Source organism: Carcharodon carcharias, chromosome 13 (genome assembly GCF_017639515.1).
Source record: "Carcharodon carcharias isolate sCarCar2 chromosome 13, sCarCar2.pri, whole genome shotgun sequence".
Classification (NCBI taxonomy): domain Eukaryota; kingdom Metazoa; phylum Chordata; class Chondrichthyes; order Lamniformes; family Lamnidae; genus Carcharodon; species Carcharodon carcharias.
Window position 1 is genome coordinate 79,433,487 of NC_054479.1, and position 12,658 is coordinate 79,446,144.

Sequence of the window (12,658 nt, forward strand, 5' to 3'; positions counted from 1 at the left end):
GACACGGTTTACTGTTTCCATTGGACATGCTCTACAGTTTCCGTAGGACACGGTGTACTCTTTCCATTGGACACGGTGTACAGTTTCCGTTTGACACGGTGCACAGTTTGCATTGGACACAGACTACTGTTTCCGTTGGACACGGTGTACTGTTTGCATTGTACATGCTGTACAGTTTCAGTTGGACACGGTGTATTGTTTCCATTGGACATGGTGTACAGTTTCCATTGGACATGGTGTACATTTTGCGTTGGACACAGTGTACTGTTTCCATTGGACATGCTCTGCAGTTTCTGTAGGACACGGTGTACTCTTTCCATTGTACGCGGGGTACAGTTTCCGTTGGACACGGTGCACAGTCTGCATTGGACACGTTGTACAGTTTCCATTGGACACGGTGGACTGTTTCCGTTGGACACGGTGTACTTTTTGCGTTGGACATGGTGTACAGTTTTGGACACAGTGTACAGTTTCCGTTGGACATGCTGTACTGTTTCCGTAGGACGCGGTGTACAGTTTCCGTAGGACACGGTGTAAAGTTTCCGTTGCATACCGTGTACAGTTTCCGTTGGACACGGTGTACAGTTTCCGTTGGACAAGGTTTACTGTTTGCGTTGGACACAGTGTACTGTTTCTTTTGGAAAGGATGTACAATTTCCGTTGGCATGGTGTACAGTTTGCATTGGATATGGCGTACTTTTTCCATTGGACACAGTGTACAGTATTCGTTGGACACCGTGTGCTCTTTCCATTGGAAACAGTGTACAGTTTCCATTGGACACGGTGTACTGTTTCCGTTGGACTCGGTGCACAGTTTCGGTTGGATACAGTGTACTGTTTTCGTTGGACACGTTGTACTGTTCCATTGGACATTGTGTACAGTTTCCGTTGGACACGCTGTACAGTTTCTGTTGGACACGGTGTACAGTTTCCGTTGGACATGGTGTACAGTTTCGGTTTGACACGGTGCACAGTTTGCATTGGACACGGTTTACTGTTTGCATTGGACATGCTCTACAGTTTCCGTTGGACATGGTGTATTGTTTCCATTGGACATGGTGTACTGCTTCCGTTGGGCACGGTGTACATTTTGCGTTGGACACAGTGTACTGTTTCCATTGGACATGCTCTACAGTTTCCGTAGGACACGGTGTACTCTTTCCATTGGACACGGTGTACAGTTTCCGTTGGACACGGTGCATATATTCCGTTGGACACGTTGTACAGTTTCTATTGGACACGGTGTACTGTTGCCGTTGGACACGGTGTACTTTTTGCTTTGGACATGGTGTACAGTTTCCGTTGGACATGGTGTATATTTAGCATTGGACACGGTGTACAGTTTCCATTGTACAAGGTGTACTGTTTGTATTGGACACGGTGTACATTTTCCATTGGATATGGTGTACAGTTTGTGTTGGACACGGTGTACAGTTTCAGTTAGACACAGTGTACACTTTGTGATGGACAGGCTGTACAATTTGCGTTGGACACGGTGTACAGTTTCCATTGGACATGGTGTACATTTTCCATTGGACACAATTTACTGTTTGCGTTGGACACGGTATACAATTTCCATTGGACATGTTGTACAGTTCCCGTTGGACACGGTGTACAGTTTCCGTTGGACATGATGTACAGTTTCCATTGGACACCCTGTACTATATCCGTAGGACACGGTGTCTAATTTCTGTTGGACACGGTTTACAGTTTCCGTTGGACATGGTGTACAGTTTTGGACACAGTGTACAGTTTCCGTTACACATGCTGTACTGTTTCCGTAGGACATGGTGTACAGTTTCCGTAGGACACGGTGTAAAGTTTCTGTTGCATACCGTGTACAGTTTCCGTTGGACACGGTGTACACTTTGCGTTGGACATGGTGTACAGATTGTATTAGAAGTGGTGTGCAGTTTCCGTTGGAAATGGTGTAGAGTTTCCGTTGGACACGGTGCACATTTTGCTTTTGACATGGTGTACATTATCCGTTGGACATGGTGTACACTTTCCGATGGACACGGTGTACAGTTTGCGTTGGACATGGTGTACTGTTTCCATTGGACATGGTGTACAGATTCTGTTGGACACGGTGTATAGATTGTATTGGACATGGTGTACTGTTTCCGTTGGACACGGTGTACGGTTTGTATTTGACAAGGTGTACAGTTTCCGTTGGACATGGTGTACACTTTGCGATGGACATGCTGTACAGTTTGCGTTGGACATGGTGTACTGTTTCCGTTGGACACGGTGTACAGATTCCGTTGGACACGGTGTACAGTTTCCGTTGGACACGGTGAACTCTTTGCATTGGACACGGTGTACAGTTTCCATTGGACACGGTGTACAGATTCCGTTGGACATGGTATGCAGATTCCGTTGGACACGGTGTACATTTTCCGTTGGACTCAGTGTACTGTTTGCGTTGGACACGGTGTACAGTTTCCGTTGGACACGGTGAACTGTTTGCATTGGACATGGCGCACCTTTTCTGTTGGACACGAAGTACAATTTCCGTTGGACATGTTGTACAGTTTATGTTGGACATGAAGTACTGTTTCCATTGGACACAGTGTACAGTTTACTTTGGACACGGTGTACTGTTTCCGTTGGACATGGTTACAGTTTCCGTTGGACACGGTATACAGGTTGCATTGGACATGGTGTACATTTTCCGTTTGACACGGTGCACAGTTTGCATTGGACACAGACTACTGTTTCCGTTGGACACGGTGTACTGTTTGCATTGTACATGCTGTACAGTTTCCGTTGGACATGGTGTATTGTTTCCACTCGACATGGTGTACAGTTTCCATTGGACACGGTGTACATTTTGCGTTGGACACAGTGTACTGTTTCCATTGGACATGCTCTGCAGTTTCTGTAGGACACGGTGTACTCTTTCCATTGTACACGGGGTACAGTTTCCGTTGGACACGGTGCACAGTTTGCATTGGACACGTTGTACAGTTTCCTTTGGACACGGTGGACTGTTTCCGTTGGACACGGTGTACTTTTTGCGTTGGACATGGTGTACAGTTTTGGACACAGTGTACAGTTTCCGTTGGACATGCTGTACTGTTTCCGTAGGACACAGTGTACAGCTTCCTTAGGAGATGGTGTAAAGTTTCCGTTGCATACCGTGTACAGTTTCCGTTGGACATGGTGTACACTTTGCGTTGGACATGGTGTACAGATTCCATTGGACATGGTGTACAGATTGTATTAGACATGGTGTTCAGTTTCCGTTGGAAATGGTGTAGAGTTTCCGTTGGACACGGTGCACAGTTTGCTTTTGACACGGTGTACAGTTTCCGTTGGACACGGTGTATTGTTTCCTTTGGACACGGTGTACAGATTCTGTTGGACACAGCGTACTGTTTCCGTTGGATACGGTGTACAGTTTCCGTTGGACACGGTGTACAGTTTCCGTAGGACACGGTGTATAGTTTCCGTTGCATACCGTGTACAGTTTCCGTTGCACATGGTGTACACATTGCGTTGGACATGGTGTACAGATTCCATTGGACATGGTATACAGATTGTATTGGACATTGAGTACTGTTTCCGTTGGACACGGTGCACTGTTTGCTTTTGACAAGGTGTACAGTTTCCGTTGGACACGGTGTACACTTTGCGATGGACACGGTTTACAGTATGCGTTGGACATGTTTTACTGTTTCCGTTGGACACGGTGTACAGATTCTTTTGGACACAGCATACTGTTTCCGTTGGACACGGTGTACAGTTTCGGTTGCACATGGTGTACAGTTTCCGTTGGACACAGTGTACTGTTTGCGTTGGACATGGTGTACAGTTTCTGTTGGACACGGTGAACTCTGCGTTGGACACGGTGTACAGTTTCCATTGGACACGGTGTACAGTTTGCGTTGGACATGGTGTACTGTTTCCGTTGGACATGGTGTACACTTTCCGATGGACATGGTGTACAGTTTGCTTTGGACACTGTGTATTGTTTCCGTTGGACACGGTGTACAGATTCTGTTGGACACAGCATACTGTTTCCGTTGGATACGGTGTACAGTTTCCGTTGGGCATGGTGTACAGTTTCCGTAGGACACGGTGTATAGTTTCCGTTGCATACCGTGTACAGTTTCCGTTGGACATGGTGTATACTTTGCGTTGGACATGGTGTACAGATTGCATTGGACATGGTGTACAGATTGTATTGGACATGGTGTACAGTTTCCGTAGGACACGGTGTATAGTTTCCGTTGCATACCGTGTACAGTTTCCGTTGGACATGGTGTACACTTTGCATTGGACATGGTGTACAGATTGCATTGGACATGGTGTACAGATTGTATTGGACATGGTGTACAGTTTCCGTTGGACAAGGTGTGCACTTTGCGATGGACACGGTGTACAGTTTGCGTTGGACATGGTGTACAGTTTGCATTGGACACAGTGTACAGTTTGCGTTGGACATGGTGTACAGTTTCTGTTGGACATGGTTAACTCTTTGTGTTGGACACGGTGTACTCTTTCCATTGGACACGATGTACAGTTTCTGTTGGACACGGTGCATAGATGTGTTGGACATGTTGTACAGTTTACATTGGAGACGGTGTACTGTTTCCGTTGGACACGGTGTACTTTTTGCATTGGACCCGGTGTACATTTTACGTTGGACATGGTTGTATATTTAGCATTGGACATGGTGTACAGTTTCCATTGGACATGGTGTACAGTTTGTATTGGACACGGTGTACAGTTTCCGTTGTACACGGTGGACAGTTTCCATTGAAAACGGTGTACAGATTGCATTGGACATGGTGTACACTTTCAGTAGGCCACGGAATACACTTTGCGGTGGACATGGTGTACAATTTGCGTTGGACACGGTGTACAGTTTGCATTGGACACAGTGTACAGTTTGCGTTGGACATGGTGTACAGTTTCTGTTGGACATGGTGCACAGTTTCCATTGGACAGGGTGTACAGTTTCGATTGGACACAGTTTATTTTTTCCGTTGGACATGGTGTACAGTTCCCATGGGACATGGTGTACAGTTCCCATTGGACACGGTGTACAGTTCCCATTGGACATGATGTACAGTTTCCATTGGACACCCTGTACTATTTCCGTAGGACAAGGTGTACAATTTCTCTTGGACAATGTGTGCAGTTTGCGTTGGACACGGTGTACAATTTTGGACACAGTGTACAGTTTCCATTGGACACGGTGTTCAGTTTCCATTGGACACGGTGTACACTTTGCGTTTCATTAGGATACGGAGTACAGTTTTCGTAGGACACGGTGTACAGTTTCCGTTGGATACTGTGTACAGCTTCCGTTGGACACGGTGTACACTTTGCGTTGGACATGGTGTACAGATTCCATTGGACATGGTGTACAGATTGTATTGGACATGGTGTACAGTTTCCGTTGGACACGGTGAACAGTTTGCTTTTGACACGGTGTACAGTTTCCGTTGGACACGGTGTACACTTTGCGATGGACACAGTGTACAGTTTGCATTGGACACAGTGTACTGTTTCCTTTGGACACTGTGTACAGATTCTGTTGGACACAGCGTACTGTTTCCAATGGACACGGTGTACAGTTTCCATTGGACACGGTGTACAGTTTCCGTTGGACACAGTGCACTGTTTGCGTTGGACATGGTGAACTTTTTGTGTTGGACACGGTGTACAGATTCCATTGGACACGGTGTACAGATTCCGTTGGACATGGTATACAGATTCTGTTGGACACGGTGTACAGTTTCCATTGGACACAGTGTACTGTTTGCGTTGGACACTGTGTACAGTTTCCATTGGACACGGTTTACTGTTTGCGTTGGAGACTGTGTACTGTTTTTGTTGGACAGGCTGCACTGTTTCCATTGGACACAGTGTACTGTTTCCGTTGGAAAGGGTGTACAGTTTCCGTTGGACATGGTGTACAGTGTGCATTGAATATGGTGTACTTTTTCCATTGGACACGGTGTACAGTTTTCGTTGGACACCTTGTGCTCTTTCCGTTGGAAACCGTGTACAGTTTCCATTGGACACAGTGTACAGTTTCTGTTGGACACGGTGTACTGTTTCCGTTGGACTTGGTGCACAGTTTCAGTTAGACACGGTGCACTGTTCTCGTTGGACATGGTGTACTGTTTCATTGGACACGGTGTACAGTTTCCGTTGGACATGGTGTGCAGTTTCCGTTGGACACAGTGTACAGTTTCCGTTGGACATGGTGTACAGTTTCGGTTTGACTCGGTGCACAGTTTGCATTGGACACAGACTACTGTTTCCGTTGGACACGGTGTACTGTTTGCATTGTAGATGCTGTAGAGTTTCTGTTAGTCACGGTGTATTGTTTCCATTGGACATGCTGTACAGTTTCCATTGGACATGGTGTACCTTTTGTGTTGCACACAGTGTACTGTTTCCATTGGACATGCTCTACAGTTCCTGTAGGACACGGTGTACTCTTTCAATTGTACACGGCCTACAGTTTCCGTTGGACACGGTGCACAGTTTGCGTTGGACACGCTGTACACTTTCCTTTGGACATGGTGTACTGTTTCCGTTGGACACGGTGTACCTTTAGCGTTGGACACGGTGTACCGTTTCGGTTGGACACGCTGTAAAGTTTCTGTTGGACACGGTGTACAGTTTCTGTTGGACATGGTGTACACTTTCCGTTGGACATGGTGCACAGTTTGCATTGGACACGGTGTACTGTTTGCATTGGACATGCTGTACAGTTTCCGTTGGACACGGTGTATTGTTTCCATTGGACATGGTGTGCAGCTTCTGTTGGGCACGGTGTACTTTTTGCATTGGACACGGTGTACTGTTTCCATTGGACATGCTCTACAGTTTCCGTAGGACACGGTGTACTCTTTCCATTGGACAGGATGTACAGTTTCCATTGGACACGGTGTACTGTTTCCATTGGACACGGTGTACTTTTTGCATTGGACACGGTGTACATTTTACGTTGGACATGGTTGTATATTTAGCGTTGGACACGGTGTACAGTTTCCATTGGACACGGTGTACAGTTTGTATTGGACACGGTGTACAGTTTCCGTTGGACACGGTGTACAGTTTCCATTGAAAACGGTGTACAGATTGCATTGGACATGGTGTACAGTTTCAGTAGGCCATGGTGTACACTTTGCGTTGGACACGGTGTACAGTTTGCATTGGACACAGTGTACAGTTTGCGTTGGACATGGTGTACAGTTTCTGTTGGACATGGTGTACAGTTTCAGTTGGACACGGTGTACACTTTGCAATGGACATGGTTAACAATTTGCGTTGGACAGGGTGTACAGTTTGCATTGGACACAGTGTACAGTTTGCATTGGACACGGTGTACAGTTTCTGTTGGACAAGGTATACAGTTTCCGTTGGACACGGTGTACAGTTTCCGTTGGACACAGTTTACTGTTTGCGTTGGACAAGGTGTACAGTTTCCATGGGACATGGTGTACAGTTCCCTTTGGACACTGTGTACAGATTCCATTGGACATGATGTACAGTTTCCATTGGTCACCCTGTACTATTTCAGTAGGACAAGGTGTACAATTTCTGTTGGACACGGTGTACAGTTTCTGTCGGACACGGTGTACAATTTTGGACACAGTGTACAGTTTCCATTGGACACGGTGTTCAGTTTACATTGGACATGCTGTTCTGTTTCCGTAGGATACGGAGTACAGTTTCCGTAGGACACGGTGTACAGTTTCCGTTGGATACCGTGTACAGTTTACGATGGACACGGTGTACACTTTGCGTTGGACATGGTGTACAGATTCCTTTGGACACGGTGTACAGATTGTATTGGACATGGTGTACAGTTTCGTTGGACATGGTGTACAGATTCTGTTGGACACAGCGTACTGTTTCCGTTGGACACGGTGTACAGTTTCCGTTGGACATGGAGTACAGTTTCCGTTGGACACAGTGTACTGTTTACGTTGGACATGATGTACTGTTTCCATTGGACACCCTGTACTATTTCCGTAGGACATGTGTACAATTTCTGTTGGACATGGTGTACAGTTTCCGTCGGACACGTTGTACAATTTTGGACACTGTGTACAGCTTCCATTGGACACGGTGTTCAGTTTACATTGGACACGCTGTTCTGTTTCCGTAGGATACGGAGTACAGTTTCCGTAGGACACGGTGTACAGTTTCCGTTGGATATAGTGTACAGTTTACGTTGGACACGGTGTACACTTTGCGTTGGACATGGTGTACAGATTCCATTGGACATGGTGTACAGATTGCATTGGACATGGTGTACAGTTTCCGTTGGACACGGTGTACAGTTTGCGTTGGACATGGTGTACTGTTTCCGTTGGACATAGTGTACAGATTCTGTTGGACACAGCGTACTGTTTCCGTTGGACACGGTGTACAGTTTCCGTTGGACATGGAGTACAGTTTCCGTTGGACACAGTGTACTGTTTGCGTTGGACATGGTGTACAGTTTCTGTTGGACGCGGTGAACTCTTTGCGTTGGACACGGTGTACAGTTTCCATTGGACACTGTGTACAGATTCCGTTGGACACGGTACGCAGATTCCGTTGGACACGGTGTACAGTTTCTGTTGGACTCAGTGTACTGTTTGCGTTGGACACGGTGTACAGTTTCCGTTGGACACGGTGAACTGTTTGCATTGGACATGGTGCACCTTTTCTGTTGGATACGATGTACAGTTTCCGTTGGACATGTTGTAAAGTTTATGTTGGACATGAAGTACTGTTTCCATTGGACACAGTGTACAGTTTACATTGGACACGGTGTACTGTTTCCGTTGGACACGGTTACAGTTTCCGTTGGACACGGTATACAGGTTGCATTGGACATGGTGTACAGTTTCCGTTTGACACGGTGCACAGTTTGCATTGGACACAGACTACTGTTTCCGTTAGACACGGTGTACTGTTTGCATTGTACATGCTGTACAGTTTCCGTTGGACACGGTGTATTGTTTCCAATGGACATGGTGTACAGTTTCCATTGGACACGGTGTACATTTTGCGTTGGACACAGTGTACTGTTTCCATTGGACATGCTCTGCAGTTTCTGTAGGACACGGTGTACTCTTTCCATTGTACACGGGGTACAGTTTCCGTTGGACACGGTGCACAGTTTGCATCGGACACGTTGTACAGTTTCCTTTGGACACGGTGGACTGTTTCCGTTGGACACGGTGTACTTTTTGCGTTGGAGACTGTGTACTGTTTTTGTTGGACAGGCTGCACTGTTTCCATTGGACACAGTGTACTGTTTCCGTTGGAAAGGGTGTACAGTTTCCGTTGGACATGGTGTACAGTGTGCATTGAATATGGTGTACTTTTTCCATTGGATACGGTGTACAGTTTTCGTTGGACACCTTGTGCTCTTTCCGTTGGAAACCGTGTACAGTTTCCATTGGACACAGTGTACAGTTTCTGTTGGACACGGTGTACTGTTTCCGTTGGACTTGGTGCACAGTTTCAGTTAGACACGGTGCACTGTTCTCGTTGGACACGGTGTACAGTTTCCGTTGGACATGGTGTGCAGTTTCCGTTGGACACAGTGTACAGTTTCCGTTGGACATGGTGTACAGTTTCGGTTTGACTCGGTGCACAGTTTGCATTGGACACAGACTACTGTTTCCGTTGGACACGGTGTACTGTTTGCATTGTAGATGCTGTAGAGTTTCTGTTAGTCACGGTGTATTGTTTCCATTGGACATGCTGTACAGTTTCCATTGGACATGGTGTACCTTTTGTGTTGCACACAGTGTACTGTTTCCATTGGACATGCTCTACAGTTCCTGTAGGACACGGTGTACTCTTTCAATTGTACACGGCCTACAGTTTCCGTTGGACACGGTGCACAGTTTGCGTTGGACACGTTGTACAGTTTCCTTTGGACATGGTGTACTGTTTCCGTTGGACACGGTGTACCTTTAGCGTTGGACACGGTGTACCGTTTCGGTTGGACACGCTGTAAAGTTTCTGTTGGACACGGTGTACAGTTTCTGTTGGACATGGTGTACACTTTCCGTTGGATGTGGTGCACAGTTTGCATTGGACACGGTGTACTGTTTGCATTGGACATGCTGTACAGTTTCCGTTGGACACGGTGTATTGTTTCCATTGGACATGGTGTGCAGCTTCTGTTGGGCACGGTGTACTTTTTGCATTGGACACGGTGTACTGTTTCCATTGGACATGCTCTACAGTTTCCGTAGGACACGGTGTACTCTTTCCATTGGACAGGATGTACAGTTTCCATTGGACACGGTGTACTGTTTCCATTGGACACGGTGTACTTTTTGCATTGGACACGGTGTACATTTTACGTTGGACATGGTTGTATATTTAGCGTTGGACACGGTGTACAGTTTCCATTGGACACGGTGTACAGTTTGTATTGGACACGGTGTACAGTTTCCGTTGGACACGGTGTACAGTTTCCATTGAAAACGGTGTACAGATTGCATTGGACATGGTGTACAGTTTCAGTAGGCCACGGTGTACACTTTGCGTTGGACACAGTGTACAGTTTGCATTGGACACGGTGTACAGTTTCTGTTGGACAAGGTATACAGTTTCCGTTGGACACGGTGTACAGTTTCCGTTGGACACAGTTTACTGTTTGCGTTGGACAAGGTGTACAGTTTCCATGGGACATGGTGTACAGTTCCCTTTGGACACTGTGTACAGATTCCATTGGACATGATGTACAGTTTCCATTGGTCACCCTGTACTATTTCAGTAGGACAAGGTGTACAATTTCTGTTGGACACAGTGTACAGTTTCCATTGGACACGGTGTTCAGTTTACATTGGACATGCTGTTCTGTTTCCGTAGGATACAGAGTACAGTTTCCGTAGGACACGGTGTACAGTTTCCGTTGGATACCGTGTACAGTTTACGATGGACACGGTGTACACTTTGCGTTGGACATGGTGTACAGATTCCATTGGACACGGTGTACAGATTGCATTGGACATGGTGTACAGTTTCTTTGGACATGGTGTACAGATTCTGTTGGACACAGCGCACTGTTTCCGTTGGACACGGTGTACAGTTTCCGTTGGACATGGAGTACAGTTTCCGTTGGACACATTGTACTGTTTACGTTGGACATGATGTACTGTTTCCATTGGACACCCTGTACTATTTCCGTAGGACATGTGTACAATTTCTGTTGGACATGGTGTACAGTTTCCGTCGGACACGTTGTACAATTTTGGACACTGTGTACAGCTTCCATTGGACACGGTGTTCAGTTTACATTGGACACGCTGTTCTGTTTCCGTAGGATACGGAGTACAGTTTCCGTAGGACACGGTGTACAGTTTCCGTTGGATATAGTGTACAGTTTACGTTGGACACGGTGTACACTTTGCGTTGGACATGGTGTACAGATTCCATTGGACATGGTGTACAGATTGCATTGGACATGGTGTACAGTTTCCGTTGGACACGGTGTACAGTTTGCGTTGGACATGGTGTACTGTTTCCGTTGGACATGGTGTACAGATTCTGTTGGACACAGCGTACTGTTTCCGTTGGACACGGTGTACAGTTTCCGTTGGACATGGAGTACAGTTTCCGTTGGACACAGTGTACTGTTTGCGTTGGACATGGTGTACAGTTTCTGTTGGACACGGTGAACTCTTTGCGTTGGACACGGTGTACAGTTTCCATTGGACACTGTGTACAGATTCCGTTGGACACGGTACGCAGATTCCGTTGGACACGGTGTACAGTTTCTGTTGGACTCAGTGTACTGTTTGCGTTGGACACGGTGTACAGTTTCCGTTGGACACGGTGAACTGTTTGCATTGGACATGGTGCACCTTTTCTGTTGGACACGATGTACAGTTTCCGTTGGACATGTTGTAAAGTTTATGTTGGACATGAAGTACTGTTTCCATTGGACACAGTGTACAGTTTACATTGGACACGGTGTACTGTTTCCGTTGGACACGGTTACAGTTTCCGTTGGACACGGTATACAGGTTGCATTGGACATGGTGTACAGTTTCCGTTTGACACGGTGCACAGTTTGCATTGGACACAGACTACTGTTTCCGTTGGACACGGTGTACTGTTTGCATTGTACATGCTGTACAGTTTCCGTTGGACACGGTGTATTGTTTCCAATGGACATGGTGTACAGTTTCCATTGGACACGGTGTACATTTTGCGTTGGACACAGTGTACTGTTTCCATTGGACATGCTCTGCAGTTTCTGTAGGACACGGTGTACTCTTTCCATTGTACACGGGGTACAGTTTCCGTTGGACACGGTGCACAGTTTGCATCGGACACGTTGTACAGTTTCCTTTGGACACGGTGGACTGTTTCTGTTGGACACGGTGTACTTTTTGCGTTGGACATGGTGTACAGTTTCCGTTGGACATGGTGTACAGTTTTGGACACATTGTACAGTTTCCGTTGGACATGCTGTACTGTTTCCGTAGCACACGGTGTACAGTTTCCGTAGGACACGGAGTAAAGTTTCCGTTGCATACCGTGTACAGTTTCCGTTGGACTTGGTGCACACTTTGCATTGGACATGGTGTACAGATTCCATTGGACATGGTGTACAGATTGTATTAGACATGGTGTACAGTTTCCATTGGAAATGGTATAGAGTTTCCGT